At 50.0% G+C, this 14,501-nt stretch overlaps 1 protein-coding gene across 12 annotated transcripts in view; it reads left to right on the top strand.

The window, feature by feature from the left end:
• GATAD2B (GATA zinc finger domain containing 2B) overlaps positions 1 to 14,501 on the top strand; it is a 283,029-nt gene that overhangs the window by 130,968 nt on the left and 137,560 nt on the right. For 2 of the 12 annotated variants that reach the window (XM_086947558.1, XM_086947554.1), the window contains exon 1: positions 7,981 to 8,104. The exons of 9 other annotated variants lie outside the window; for them this stretch is intronic. The gene's annotated coding sequence lies outside the window, so the exon portion shown is untranslated. Of the gene's footprint in view, positions 1 to 7,942; positions 8,105 to 14,501 lie in introns of those variants that run through there. One more of the 12 variants, XM_086947561.1, reaches the window with a different exon arrangement.

A 14,501-nucleotide genomic window follows, 5' to 3' on the forward strand; every position in this document is an offset into this window, starting at 1 on the left:
GTCATATTGAAAGTAGAGTTCTAAGCGTATTCATATCATTGGCTGGATTGCAGACCAAACGACGAGAGGGATAGGTTACAACACTATTGCATGCTCTGTGTGTTTTATTGCTGCTATGTATAGTATTTTATTAGGCGCGCCAGTCTTGAGCCGTAATAATATACACGCCAATCTGTGAAAGATCCCAATTGCTGGAAACTGTTGTTTGGGGGGGGGGAGGGGAGTTAAAGATGGGCACTCTCTAATGAGGTAAATGGGACAATCTGGAATAATCTGAATATGTCCACTGGATCCTTTAGCTTATGGCACCATCTCCCTTTGAAAAAACTGCATAAAAACTGAAAAGGTGAAAGACAAGCACCATAGTACTCATTACAACAATCCGCATAAAGTGTTTTGTTTCGAATGTTCAGGAAGCAGCAATCACAAACGGGGGCTTATCATGACTCGCTTGTAACCTCACAGTTTTCTAAGGACGGGAAACAGGAGGATGTTAAAGGCGTCGGGGCTCGTCTCTACTATCAGCGTCCTTCATTCCTCCTATGGCTACCTGCTTGCACCATGAGAGGTGCAAAAACAACAGTTGATGGACAGAATGCAGAACAATGTCATACATTCACCCCAGTACAGAGATCTGGGCCTAAATCCATCGTTTTTTTGCACTCCACACCACCCCAGTTCAGACATGGCCATATGTAAATCAATCTTGACCCTGTGCCTCATGGGAACATTCCAGCCCGAACTGCTAAGCCATGTCTTTTCTGGACCGGAATCAAGCATCCTAGGACCGGTTTCTGGCTATCAGCCGTCATCCGCCAGGATAGCTTGACTCCAGTGGTGTGGAGAGCACGGGACTCGCGTCTGAGCATACCCGTCCCACTCGGGGTGACAAATGCAAAAACAACAGTTGATGGACAGAATGCAGAACGATGTCATACATTCACCCCAGTACAGAGATCTGGGCCTAAATCCGTCGTTTTTTTTGCACTCCACACCCACACCACCCCAGTTCAGACATGGCCATATGCAAATCAGTCTTGACCCTGTGCCTCATGGGAACAGTCCAGCCCGAACTGTTAAGCCATGTCTTTCCTGGACCGGAATCAAGCATCCTAGGACCGGGTTCTGGCTATCAGCCATCATCAGCCAGGATAGCTTGACTCCAGTGGTGTGGAGAGCACGGCACGTCTGAGAAGCAGCAGGAGAGCGCCCTGTACTCTTCTTGTGGCTGCCTGCCAGGAGAGCGCCCTTCTACTCCTCTTGTTGCTACCTGCCAGAAGAGCGCCCTGTACTCTTCCTGTGGCTAGTTCCTGCCAGGAGAGCGCCCTGTACTCTTCCTGTGGCTACCTGCCTGCACCGTGAGAAGCAGCAGGAGAGCGCCCTTGTACTCTTCCTTTGGCTACTACCGGCCAGGAGAGCGCCTTGTACTCTTTCTGTGGTTATCTGCTATGAGAGCGCCCTCTACTCTTACTTTGGCTACCTGCCAGAAGAGTGCCCTATACTCTTTCTGTAGCTACCTGCCAGGAGAGTGCCTTGTACTCTTTCTGTGGCTACCTGCCAGGAGAGTGCCTTGTACTCTTTCTGTGGCTACCTGCCAGGAGAGTGCCCTGTACTCTTCCTGTGGCTACCTGCCAGGAGAGTGCCTTGTACTCTTTCTGTGGCTACCTGCCAGGAGAGTGCCTTGTACTCTTTCTGTGGCTACCTGCCAGGAGAGTGCCTTGTACTCTTTCTGTGGCTACCTGCCAGGAGAGTGCCCTGTACTCTTTCTGTGGCTACCTGCCAGGAGAGCACCCTGTACTCTTCCTGTGGCAACCAGCCTGAACCGTGAGAAATAGCAGGAGAACACCCTTGTACTCCTCCTGTGTCTACCTGCCAGGAGAGCGCCCTTTTACTCTTCCTGTGGCTACCTGCCTGCACCGTGAGAAACAGCAGGAGAGTGCCCTGTACTCCGCCTGTGGTTATCTGCAGGAGACCGCCCTGTACTCTTACAGTTGATACTACCGGCCAGGAGAGCACTCTTTACTCCTCCTGTGGCTACCTGCCAGGAGAGGGTCTTTGTACTCCTCCTACAACTACCAGCCAGGAGAGCGCCCTACAGTCTTCCTGTGACTACTACCTGTTAGGAGAGCGTCCTGTACTCTTCCTTTGGCTACTACCGGCCAGGAGAGCGCCTTGTACTCTTTCTGTGGTTATCTACTTGGAGAGCGCCCGGTACTCTTCCTACGATTACTACCTGCTAGGAGAGCGCCCTGTACTCTTTCTGTGGCTATCTGTAATAAGAGTGCCATGCACCCTTTCTGTGGTTATCTGCTAGGAGAGTGCCCTGTAGTCTTCCTATGACTACTACCTGTCTGGAGAGCGCACTGTACTACTCCTCTGGGTCTACCTGCTAGGAGAGCGCCCTGTACTCCTCCTGTGTCTACTACCTGCTAGGAGAGCGCCCTGTATTCTTTCTGTGGTTACCTGGTAGGAGAGCACCCTGTACTCTTCCTGTGGCTTCCTGCCAGGAGAGTGCCCTATACTCTTTCTGTGTCTACCTGCCAGGAGAGTGCCTTGTACTCTTTCTGTGGCTACCTGCCAGGAGAGTGCCTTGTACTCTTTCTGTGTCTACCTGCCAGGAGAGTGCCCTGGACTCTTCCTGTGGCTACCTACCAGGAGAGCGCCCTGTAGTCTTCCTGTGACTACTACTTGCTAGGAGAGTGCCCTGTACTCTTCCTGTGGCAACCTGCCAGGAGAGCGCCCTGTAGTTTTCCTGTGGTTATCTGATAGGAGAGCGCCCTGTAGTCTTCCTGTGACTACTACCGGCTAGGAGGGCACCCTGTACTCTCCGTGGATACTTCCTGCCAGGAGAGCGCCGCCCTGTATTCTTCCTGTGGCTATTTGCAAGGAGAGCGCCTTGTAATCTTTCTGTGGCTACCTGCCAGGAGAGCACCTTACAATCTTTCTGTTGCTACCTGCCAGGAGAGCGCCCTGTAGTCTACCTTTGGTTATCTGCTAGGAGAGCACATTAGTCTTTCTGTGGCTACCTGCCATGAGAGCTCCTTGTAGTTTTCCTGTGACTACTACCTGCCAGGAGAGCACCCTCTTGCCTTCCTGTGACTACTACCTGCTAGGAGAACGCCCTGTACTCTTCCTGCAGCTACCTGCCAGGATAGCTCCCTGTACTCTTCCTGTGACTTCTACCTGCCAGGAGAGCACCCTGTAGCCTTCCTATGACTACTACCTGCCAGGAGAGCTCCCTGTACTCTTCCTGTGACTTCTACCTGCCAGGAGAGCACCCTGTAGTCTTCCTGTGGTTATATGATAGGAGAGCGCCCTGTACTCTTCCTGTTACTACTACCGGTCAGGAGAGCGCTCTTTACTCCTCCTGTGGTCATCTGCTAGGAGAGCGCCCTGTACTTTTTCTGTGACTACCTGCCAGGAGAGCGCAGCGGGCTCTTCCTGTGACTACCTGCTAGGAGAGCACCCTGTACTCTTCCTGTGACTACCTGCCAGGAGAGCGCCCTGTACCCTTCCTGTGGTTATCTGCCAGGAGAGCGCCTTGTACTCTTTCTGTGGTTATCTGCTAGGATAGCACCCTGTACTCTTCCTGTAACTACTACCGGCCAGGAGAGCGCCCTGTGGAGAAGTGTGGCTCAATGATTAGAGCGGCAGACCCTGATGCAGAGGTCTAGCCCGGGACCAGGGTTCAATTCCCCGCCTTGGCGGGTCTTTGGCTCACAAAATTCCACGGACCTGATAATTCTCGCCTTGGTGCCTATTCCAATCATGGAGTCCCACTCTGCAACTCTGGGCAATAGCTTGCTTAATCTCCACAGCGGCCCCCACAACACTAAGGATGCCTGGCCTCCTCCTTGGGGGTGCCAAGGATGCCTGGCCTCCTCCTTGGGGGTGCCAAGGATGCCTAGCCTCCACCTTGGGGGTGCCCAGGAGTGGACGCCTCACTGGGAAAGCCAGGATGGGTTCCACAGCGGTATTCGTACAAGCGCATTGAGACCCTTGTGGGTGAGTAGTGCGCTATACAAGTATCAATTTACAGTTACTGTACTCTTCCTGTGATTATCTGCTAGGAGAGCGCCCTGTACTCCTCCTGTAGTTATCTGCTAGGAGAGCGCTCTGTACTCCTCCTGTGGTCAATGCTAGGAGAGCGCCCTGTACTCTTTCTGTGGTTATCTGCTAGGAGAGCGCCCTGTACTCCTCCTGTGGTTATCTGCTAGGAGAGCGCCCTGTACTCCTCCTGTGGTTATCTGCTAGGAGAGCGCCCTGTACTCCTCCTGTGGTTATCTGCTTGGAGAGCGCCCTGTACTCTTTCTGTGACTACCTGCCAGGAGAGCGCCCTGGACTCTTCCTGTGACAACCACAGGAAGGGTGCTCTCCTAGGAGGTAATCTGCTAGGAGAGCGCTCTGTACTCCACCTGTGGGTATTTGCAAGGAGAGCGCCCTGTACTCTTCCTGTAGTTGTCAGCTAGGAGAGCAACCTGTACTCTTCCTGTGATTATCTACTAGGAGAGCGCCCTGTACTCTTTCTGTGACTACCTGCCAGGAGAGCGCCCTGGACTCTTCCTGTGACTACCTCCTAGAAGAGCACCCTTCCTGTGGTTATCTGCTAGGAGAGCGCTCTGTACTCTTCCTGTGACTAACTACCTACTAGGAGAGTGCCCTGTACTCTTCCTCTTACTACCCGGCAGGAGAGCCCTCTGTACTTTTCCTGTGGTTAACTGCTAGGAGAGCGCCCTGTACTCTTCCTGGGATTATCTGCTAGGAGAGTGCCCTGTACTCCTCCTGTAGTTATCTGCTAGGAGAGCGATCTGTACTCCTCCTGTGGTAATTGCTAGGAGAGCTCCCTGTACTCTTTCTGTGGTTATCTGCTAGGATAGCGCCCTGTTCTCTTCCTGTGACCATACCGGCCAGGAGAGCGCCCTGTACTCTTCCTGTGACTACCTCCTAGGAGAGCACCCTTCCTGTGGTTATCTGCTAGGAGAGCGCCCTGTACTCTTTCTGTGATTATCTGCTAGGAGAGCGCCCTGTACTCTTTCTGTGACTACCTGCCAGGAGAGCGCCCTGTACTCCTCCTGTGGTTATCTGCTAGGAGAGCGCCCTGTACTCTTCCTGTGGTTGTCAACTAGGAGAGCAACCTGTACTCTTCCTGTGGTTGTCTGCTAGGAGAGCAACCTGACCTCTTCCTGTGACTGACTACCTGCTAGGAGAGTGCCCTGTACTCTACCTCTGACTACCTGGCAGGAGAGCCCTCTGTACTTTTCCTGTGGTTAACTGCTAGGAGAGCGCCCTGCACTCTTCCTGTGACTACCTGCTAGGAGTGCGCCCTGTACTCTTTGTGTGGTTATCTTCTAGGAGAGCGCCATGTACTCTTCCTGTGGTTATCTGGTAGGATAACTCCCTGTACTCTTCCTGTGACTACTACCGGCCATGAACGCGCCCTGTACTCTTCCTGTGGACTACCTGCCAGGAGATCGCCCTGTTCTCTTCATGTGACTACCTGCCTGCTGAAGGGTTTGCAATCAGCCATGGATGCGGTTTGCTGCCGCTGGTTGTGAAGTTTGCTGATAATAGGATAATTTTTAAATTCATAATTTACGCTCTTGCTAAGTACATACTCGGCGATTCCTAACCGGAATGTAAACTCTCATTACCACCCCGGCGGCCGCCAGCTCCGTCCTTGCCCGCTCTCGCCCATCTTTCTTGTGTCGGGGCTCAGACATCACGTCTGGAGCCCGGTGTCTGTCGCGGCGCACCTGGAGCGGCGTGCAGACTTGGCAGGGGCAGCGTTGGTGCAGGACAGGCCTATATGTGCATTGAAGATCGCTGTGCACGGAGCTTGCCCGGTGGGGAACGGAGACCTCTTGTTCTTCTTACCTCCATAGATGCGGAGGTCTGAACAGCACGCAGTGTATTCCCACTGCATGTCTGTGGCGGCCTCGAGTATTCCCATCACATCTGCTCTTGCTGGGGAGCGAGACAGCTCAGCAGATGCACCTCCGTCCACACTCGTAGAGCTTTTATCCTGCCTTTCGGCGCCATCTGCAGGGGGCCCTCGCCCTGTGAGTAGCTGTGCCAGGCTAACCCTAAGAATTCCGTGCATGGCCTCACTTAAACACCTGTGATTGCGTCTTTACCCTGCTTTAAAAAACCTGCCCATACTCTGCAAAGACAGTTCCTGGCATTGGAAGCTCAGCCGATATACCTCAATTATACCGACTTGCACTGTCGACCAGAACTCCTCCACAGCCACGTGCCACTCTTTTCGGGTAACTGGTCTGGCAGGAAGCACCCCGTGCACGTCCATTGCAAGGTTCACTCCGCACATATAGCTTTGCTAGAGCACCTCCATTCTGACTCGCACTGTAAGGGGCCAAGTCCGTGCATCTAGCGCCTTCAGTAGCACATCTGACTAAGAGCATCTTCTACCAATCAGCTGCCACGTCAGCATTGTGGACGTACCTCTAGAAATGTAAGCTAAATTGCCACATCCCCACCATTTAATAACAGGCCCCTTTAATATTGGCCCGGCTTCTCCGCCTATAGAGCAGGTCAGAAATGCAAAGGGCGGTCAGCTCTCAGGGTTTCGACTCATAAAGCAGGTGAAACGCGTCTGTCATTGCTGAACATCTGTGGCATTTCTATTGGAGTGACACGGGTGGATATCTTGCCCATATACTGACGCCTTGGAATTTCTGACGGGTTTCTGTGGTTGGAGTGATGGTCTAACTTATTTAAGTTGTTTAGGGGGTTTCACGGGATGTTTTGGTGCATAAACTTTCTTGAAAGAGGTTTCCTTGTCCTTAAAATGCACTCCTATTCTGCGTGTCGTTTGGAATTTCCCCAGTCTGATCTAAATAATGTCTCGTAGCGGTATCTGTTGTCTGCGGTGTCATCCAGTTCAAGATCCTGTACTTTTGGGTCGGAATGCGTAGATGCGCTGAAGATAAACCAACTGGTGTGACTTTTCAATCACACAATCTTTGCCGGCTCCTACTGTTTTGCAATCAACAGGCCATACTACTTTTAGATGTTCTGCAGCATGCCTGTAGCCCTGCTAGAGAGTAAACCAAATATGAACGTATTACCACATAGCTTTCATTCGTTTACTGACCTGGTAAGGATAGAATGCCCTGATCCTTGACCCTGTGAATTAGTTTGCACAGACGTGTATCGCCCACCTTGCTATATCACACGGTTCTCCGTGAATTAATCTCAGATGTGTGTTGCTAGCTCTAATTTTTCATACTGAAGTGAAATGCGAGTTATGTTTTTGTACCATCTAATGATCAATGGCGCTGACAAGGTTCATGGCCTGTCCACCCCGAAAACAATAACCATTTTCCCACAAGAAACCGCGACGGTTAGGAAACTGAAATCTGAATCTCAGTACCAGTAACACCCTGGGACCTTTCTGTGGGGCCTCAGCGAGGTTCCTGCTGCGCTGGCAGGCCCTCACTTTTCGGTGGGCAGGCCTAGCCCGTGACTTTTATATTATCACCCAGAAGGTCAGGCTGAGTAAAATGTGCACTAATTGTGCGTGGGGTCAAGGTCGTACTGTGACAAACAATAGAGCGGTATAACAAACCGAAGTGGCGTACGTTAGCTAGAAAAATTGGCAACATTGGGGAAACAATAGTAAAGAAACCCGGCCCAAAACTGCTAAAAAGAGAAAGTCGGCCCGTCAATGGTCTGTCCGTCGGGCACTGCCCCTATAGAGCCGGCCACCCGCGCCCGGGGACCGCTCCTGGGTGACGCCGCGGCCGCAGCTGCGCCTCCCTCGTGGCGGCCGCCGGGGTCGCGCGGGATCCAGTTCTGGTTTCCCCCGTGCCAGCCCGCGTGCATTGTGGCAGCGTTTGTCTGGCTGCCAGGTCACGTGAGGCGACAGATTCCTGTGCACACAGGCAGGCGCTGGGAAGGTTGGGAGCGAGGATCGCCCAAGGTGCCGTCCGCTGTCATGTGCCGCCGCCGTAAGATGGTGGCTCGCGCCTTCCAGGGGGCACCGGAGCGGCCGGCCGCGGGCCGCCTCGCGCGGACGCCCTGAGGAGAGCGGCGCGCGCGCGCAGCCGGCGCCCGGGAAGAGCGGATTAGCGCGCGCCGTGCATTTGTAAGTATGTCTGCGCTCATAATGCTCCTTCTGTTGATCGTCTCCGGCTCTCCTCCCACCTGACTTCTTGCACACTCCATCTTAAAGCACTTCCTCCGCCGGGCGGGGACGCTGGAAGTCGCCCATGGAATCGGGCGCTCGTCTGCGGCCTCCTATCCTTCGACCACCAAAGCACATTTTCTGTTCAAAATGAACGCTTTTGTCCAGCTCAGAGCGCGTCTGTTCTCTAGTCATTATTTTTTTAAGATCACAACAGGAGGTGGCCCCTCCCCCTCCTTTCACATCCTAGTCATTTTCGATGGTACCTCTTTAAAATCGCACATGCTTCACCTTTTCTTCTACTAGAGAGTACAGCAGTGCCCAATGGAAACGTTTATAAAGTCATACCATGGATTTATAAATTTAGATTTTGGGCTTTGAAACTGGCAGTTAATATCCCTTTTCTCTGAATGACGTAGGTCTACTTCACCCTGTCTTTTGTTCCTCTTTCTTTGGCGTTCCACCCATTGACTTTCTTGTCTGCATAATGCATGTCCCAGCAACCATCTTCTTGTGTACAGTGCGTTGTCACACTTTGGCACAGAGGTGGATCTGCAATTATACTAGCTAGAGAGCCTTCTAGAGAGGTGGTTTACACTGAGATGTTAGTGTGCTTTAGGGGCCTGCTCAGTTCTGCGGCTTGGATTGCTCCTATTGAAGCAGGACGAATGCCAACTTGCATATGGCTGGTTCCTGTCTGAGGTGAGGATGGCATGGTGAGCAAACAATGTTAGAATGGGGTGCAGTCAGTTAATTACCAGTGGATTAGATTCATTTGAGCTTCAACCCATTACTTTTTTGTTTCCTTGATGTACATGAGGGTGATGCCATAGTGGTACAGACCTTTTGCCTTTATCCCTTGCACGTTCCTATGAATACCTTGGTGTAGGTTGGGTCATAGTGAAAGACCCAGGCCACCCTCCCTGGCTCTGTTGAAGCTGCTGCACTCGCACAGTGTAACAGGAGATTGCGGTGCAGTGGTACTTTGTAGGGTCTTCTCCCCAAGGGCTTTCAAAGCTATGTTCACCATTCAATAAGTCGCAGTGTAGTGGTACAGTCCAGTTGGAGCTTGTCTCACAGGGCCTGTTGAAGCTATTTTGCGCACACTCTGCTTAACGTGGTGATACTCTGCTGTTGCTGATCTGGGATGTGCAGTGAGATGCTGTTGAAGGTACCAGGCTCACACATCTTCTTTCACAGGAGTGGTACCCTCCAAACACTACTCCAGTGAAGCTCCTTTGACCTCAAAGCGCCATACTAAGGGGTGCACTTTAATGGTTAAGGTCACGGACCCTTATCCTGGAGGCTGAAAGTGTTGCATTGGTAAACGTTAGTTCTCTCTTAGGGTCTGTTGGAACTGCTTTGCATGCACCCACATTTGTAATATTCCAGTTTATGTCCCCTGTGATTTAAATCATTACACCTCTGCTGCTCATTATTTCCATTGAAGGCCTGATGTCCTGTTTTTTGAGGTTACACACAAAATGGATATCTTTCTATAAAGATGTTGTTTTTCCACCCCTGATAGCATTGCCTTGCCCTTGTACGGAAGCAGCACCTCAACATCAGCAGTGAAGCTGCCACCTTTACAGCAGTGTATCACGCCTCTATGGAGGTGGGAATTAGGGCTGTGCAGGGGTGGCCCGAGCGTCTGCGGAGGTGAGGCTTTTGGCGGTACATCAGTGACATCACAGCCTCTGGGGGTTGGACTTCGAGCTGTACTGAGATGACACCTAAGACTTTGTAGAGGTGGAGGCTTTTTCTGCAGTGTAGTAACATCTTAGACTCTCCAGGGATAGAGCCTTGACATGTGTCTCTAGAGTGACTCAGCCCATAGAGAGTTGGTATCTAGGCCTCTAAAAAGGTAGCTTTTCAGTTTATGTAGAGGTAGTATGTCGACCTTTCCTTGGATGGAGAAATGAAATGTCATGAAATGTAGGTTCAACCTGTACTGAAGTGGCATCTTAACGTTTGGAAAGGTGACCTGGAATGGTGCCAATGTGAAGCATTACAAGAAAATAGCATGCAGGTTGATATGTATTTGTGTGAAAGAAAATAACTGTAGAATAATATTGAGGTAGGTTAAAAGAGCAGGCGACAGTTGCAGTGTCAAGCCAGATCTAAATATCCATGTTGGTTAATGACTGTCTTCCTCCCATCTGTGCTGTTGCGAAGAGAAATACTCCATAAATTATTTGACATTTCGCTAGCCTCTTCAGCCATAGGATGACTTAACCGTGAGTGACTGCATTCTGTCCAGGTACGCACAAGGTAGTTCTTGCGGAATGCACAATTAACAAACCGCCAGGGCTTTTGTGCGTTGTTTACATCCAGGGTAAACCTACAGATCACAGCAGGCGTATCAAGGTCCTGCAAACTAAACCTATCACAGGCTATACCATTGGAACTCTGTGAGAGAAGGAACAATGGTTGCCCCTAGGGGATATTAATGATATACAAGCATCCCAAAAAAGGAGTTTCCATCGGGAGGCCCTTTTTTGACTATTACCGATTACCGGTTTGACAGCTTTGGGAATTGAAAATCGTGAATTTGACATGGTATACTGGACTCATGGGCAACTTCAAACTAACATAGCCTTGAAAAAGTCCAGGAGGACGAAACACGTGTCTGCTGCTTCTTGTTGAAAAATAATATACTCTGAATCATCTACGAATTAAAAAGAGAACATTATTCCATTCACGCTGAAACTGGATTTTCTGATCAAGGATTGGAGATTTAAAAAAACTGCAATGTGTGTGCTTCGGTGCCATTGTTGATGTGCCACAGTTGAGTACATGCTTGCCGGCAAACATTCTGTTTGCTTGCAGTTATTCATTAATATGCTCCTTCGAATGGTGTCAATTACGGGTAAGGAGTAGACCCAGATAACACGACCCTCCTCAACCCTTGGGCAGCCAAGGGTATGTCTTTTGTCTACAGACAAAGTAAATACACTACCCTGCTGCTACTGATAACAAGTCCCTTGCTCACTTTGCCACTGGATTCAAGCAAGAACCCCCTTTTGTACCGCTTTGTTCGCCATAAGTTGGCAGGGTATGCTCAGACGTGAGTTCCTTGCTCACTTTGCCACTGGATTCAAGCAAGCCTGGCTGAAGACGGCTGTAATGCCAGAAAAGGATCCTAGGAAGCTTGATTCCGGTCCAGGGAAGGCATGGCTTAGCAGTTCAGGCTGGACTGTTCCCATGAGGCATAGTGTCAGACTGATTTGCATATGGCCATGTCTGAACTGGGGTGGCAGAGTGGGCTAAAGTACAGTGATGGATTAAACCCAGATCTGTGACTGGGTGTGTGTTTGATTGGTTCAGATGCTCCGTCCATCACCACCCCCTTTTGTACCGCTACTGATAATAAGGGCCAAGAGGCATTGGACAGACTGAATATATGTGTGTAGTTACTCCGCCCCATCTGTCGTGACCCATTTGGTGCAAGGCATACCTGCCGTGTCCTCGTTACCCATAAAGTCAGGAGATTGTTAAATAAAGGGGAGGTGTTGGGAATCAAATTATTCATCCACAGGATGAATTGTTTATATATTTTACTCATTACACTATCATTGAAGGTTCCTTTAGAGTGAGGATTTGCCTCTGATGGAACAATCCTATGGTACCAGTTTTTCATCTGTGTATTTGCATCTGACATCGGTACTCTTCGGCCAGAAAACCAGGTGATCCTTCCTTTAAATAAAATATAACAAGATTCATTGAATGCCAAACTCAAAGGCATCCGATGTTGTGTTACAGAAGGATGTTTTTAGATAAATCCAACAATCTGAGACATTTATTTCCTTCTGATAGACGTTCATCATTTGTATGGCAACGATTTGGTGGTATACTTTGTAATGGCAGTTGTGGGTGTTGTTTGAACCCAATCATTTTGGGAAGTATAGATCGTACAAGTAGATGACCACACCTTTTAGGGTAATAACGAACAGGGCAATGATCTGCTGCCTTTGCTAAGCGACCAAGGCTTTCTCAGACAGGGGAAATGCAACTTCCTGCCCAGGCTTATTTGGCACCAAGACAGGCTGGGAAATGAGCTAGTCAGGACACATGTTCCCCTCTCAGGCTACTGCCACCCCATAGGTGGGCCACCTGAAGTGAACATGACTTTTGGAATTGCACCATCTTAGTTGTGGCGGAATTAAGCTCTCTGGGTAAGGGTTATGCCCACTTCCCACAGGAAGTGTTCATATAGAGTGTGTATTCACCCTACAAGTAAGTAGCCTATTGGCAATTACCTATCACTCCCCGTAATGCCCCAAAATTGAGTATTTACATGGTACCACAGACACCAGGAATTTAGAATCAATGGATCAAGAAGCTAGGGCAAAGAGCTGCGAGAAAACCCAGAACTGAAGACTGCTGTGAATGTTTGGCTCCAAACTCTGCCTGCCCGCACCAAGTCTTGACAGTTGTGACCGGCGACTCCCCCAGGAGACTGGCCAGCCTTTAGAAATTGCCAAGCAATCTCTCTTGGAGTTGAGGAGCTATTCCCCCTGCAGCCCGCTGGCACTGAAACGCAAAGTCCGGAATACAGAGTTGCCAGTCCCCAACCAGCCTGATGCAGCAGCACGCAGTAAGAGTATCCTGTGCTGCTGGCAGATCTGTCCCCCACCAAGTAAGAGGACATCAGGACCAACCGGAGCCGCACAGAACCAATACCCGGGGTACCAGACCTCTTGCAGCCAACAGCTCCTGTGAGAGTCCAATCAGGATTCCTCCTGAGGTCAAGCAGCCATCGAGGTACGTCCGCATCGCAGAGACTCACTTCCAGAGTGACCCAGCTGTCCTGATTTTGCACTCTCAACCGGCGAAGACCGACAACGACGAGGCCCTATGACGCACAGAGCCCAGCCAACCTGTTCACTCTGCGCCAAACACCCCAGCCCAGGTACCAACAAGCCGGCTGTGCCCCTTGTGTCGAGGACCCTTGGGACCTGAGCCCTCAGGAGCCCCAACTTGTCCTCAAGTCCCCCTTTGCAGCCTTTTTTTTTTAGGCAGGCCCCCCTTCCTTCCATAAGCGTAGCAGGCACAGCTACCAACCTGACCAGTACCTCTGCACCCAAATGCCCTAGGGCTGGTAACCAGCAACTGCTGGTGGTTCTTTGAACCTTAGACCTCTACGACCCTAAGTCCTAAAGGAGACCCCCCAAAACCAATTGCATGTAGCTGTATTCAACAAGTGTGTTTTCTCCAATATGTAAGCGTTGCTGTGTAAAGACGCATGATATCAAAGCTTTTACTTACCTATAAAAATTCTAAAGTACTTAATTGATAACTAAGTTCTTGGTATTAAAATTTCTGTGAAAATACAATTTATTTTTCCAAATTGGTCTCGGATTTATTCTTGAGTGTATGTCTCATTTATTGCATCTGAAAAGAGCAAATGCATAGCACTGCCCTGGACGTGGCTGTAGCTCATCTACATAATGTTTAATTACACCACACAATTTACTATACCAACTCCCCATTATTTCAATACTTTTATAAGATAATTATTTTAGTGCAATAATGGTGAATCGTCTTTGTCACGGTACAAATACTTCCTCTCATGGTACTAGCCACTAAAAATCATCATGTGGGACTTTCACATAACAAATGACAACACACTGTGCTGTTCCTATGGCCATATATATCATTAGCTGTCTCTCTTATTACATATCTGGTAGAGACATCTAGCCGCAGATTTCTACCTTAGAACTTCCAGGCGTCAGGCTGGATCTGTAAGATTTTTTAAAAGCAGTACCACTGTGCACCGATAGGTGGCATTGTTAGTTCCATGTAACATCATATCGGTCTGGTACTTAGTCGTTGTGATGTCAGCGTCGTCAATATAGGCGTGTACTCGCCGCGCTGACTTCCGTTCTTTTCTTTCCACGCCAGTCAGCGCAGATCCGTCAAAGAGTGCTACCCCTTGTCTTTTTTTTTCCACAGACTTTTTCGATGTTTTTGGTGTGTAGATATGTCCAGTAAGGGGTTCAGACCATGCAGTGCCTGTCACTGCGCCATGTTGGCTACGGACCCCAGTCTGGTATGTCTGTGGTGCCTAGAGCACAACCACAACTCGTGCTCCAACTGCCGGGCCATGGCACTGAAAGTTTTGAGGGAGTGGTCCCTGATGCTGCTTGCAGCCCGGCATTAGGCACCTTGGAGATCGCCTCCCTCCAAAGATCTCGATCCTGGGCACAGTCTCAATCGAGAGGAATGTCCGAGCACTGCTCTGGAAGATCCACGTCTTCTTCCACTCACTCAAAGTTGTTGAGGTCATGTAAGAAGCATCATAAAAACCATAAGAAGTCAAAGCATGCTTTGATTTCCCCCTATCAGTCTCCTGACA

This window comes from Lissotriton vulgaris, chromosome 12 (assembly GCF_964263255.1).
Source record: "Lissotriton vulgaris chromosome 12, aLisVul1.2, whole genome shotgun sequence".
Classification (NCBI taxonomy): domain Eukaryota; kingdom Metazoa; phylum Chordata; class Amphibia; order Caudata; family Salamandridae; genus Lissotriton; species Lissotriton vulgaris.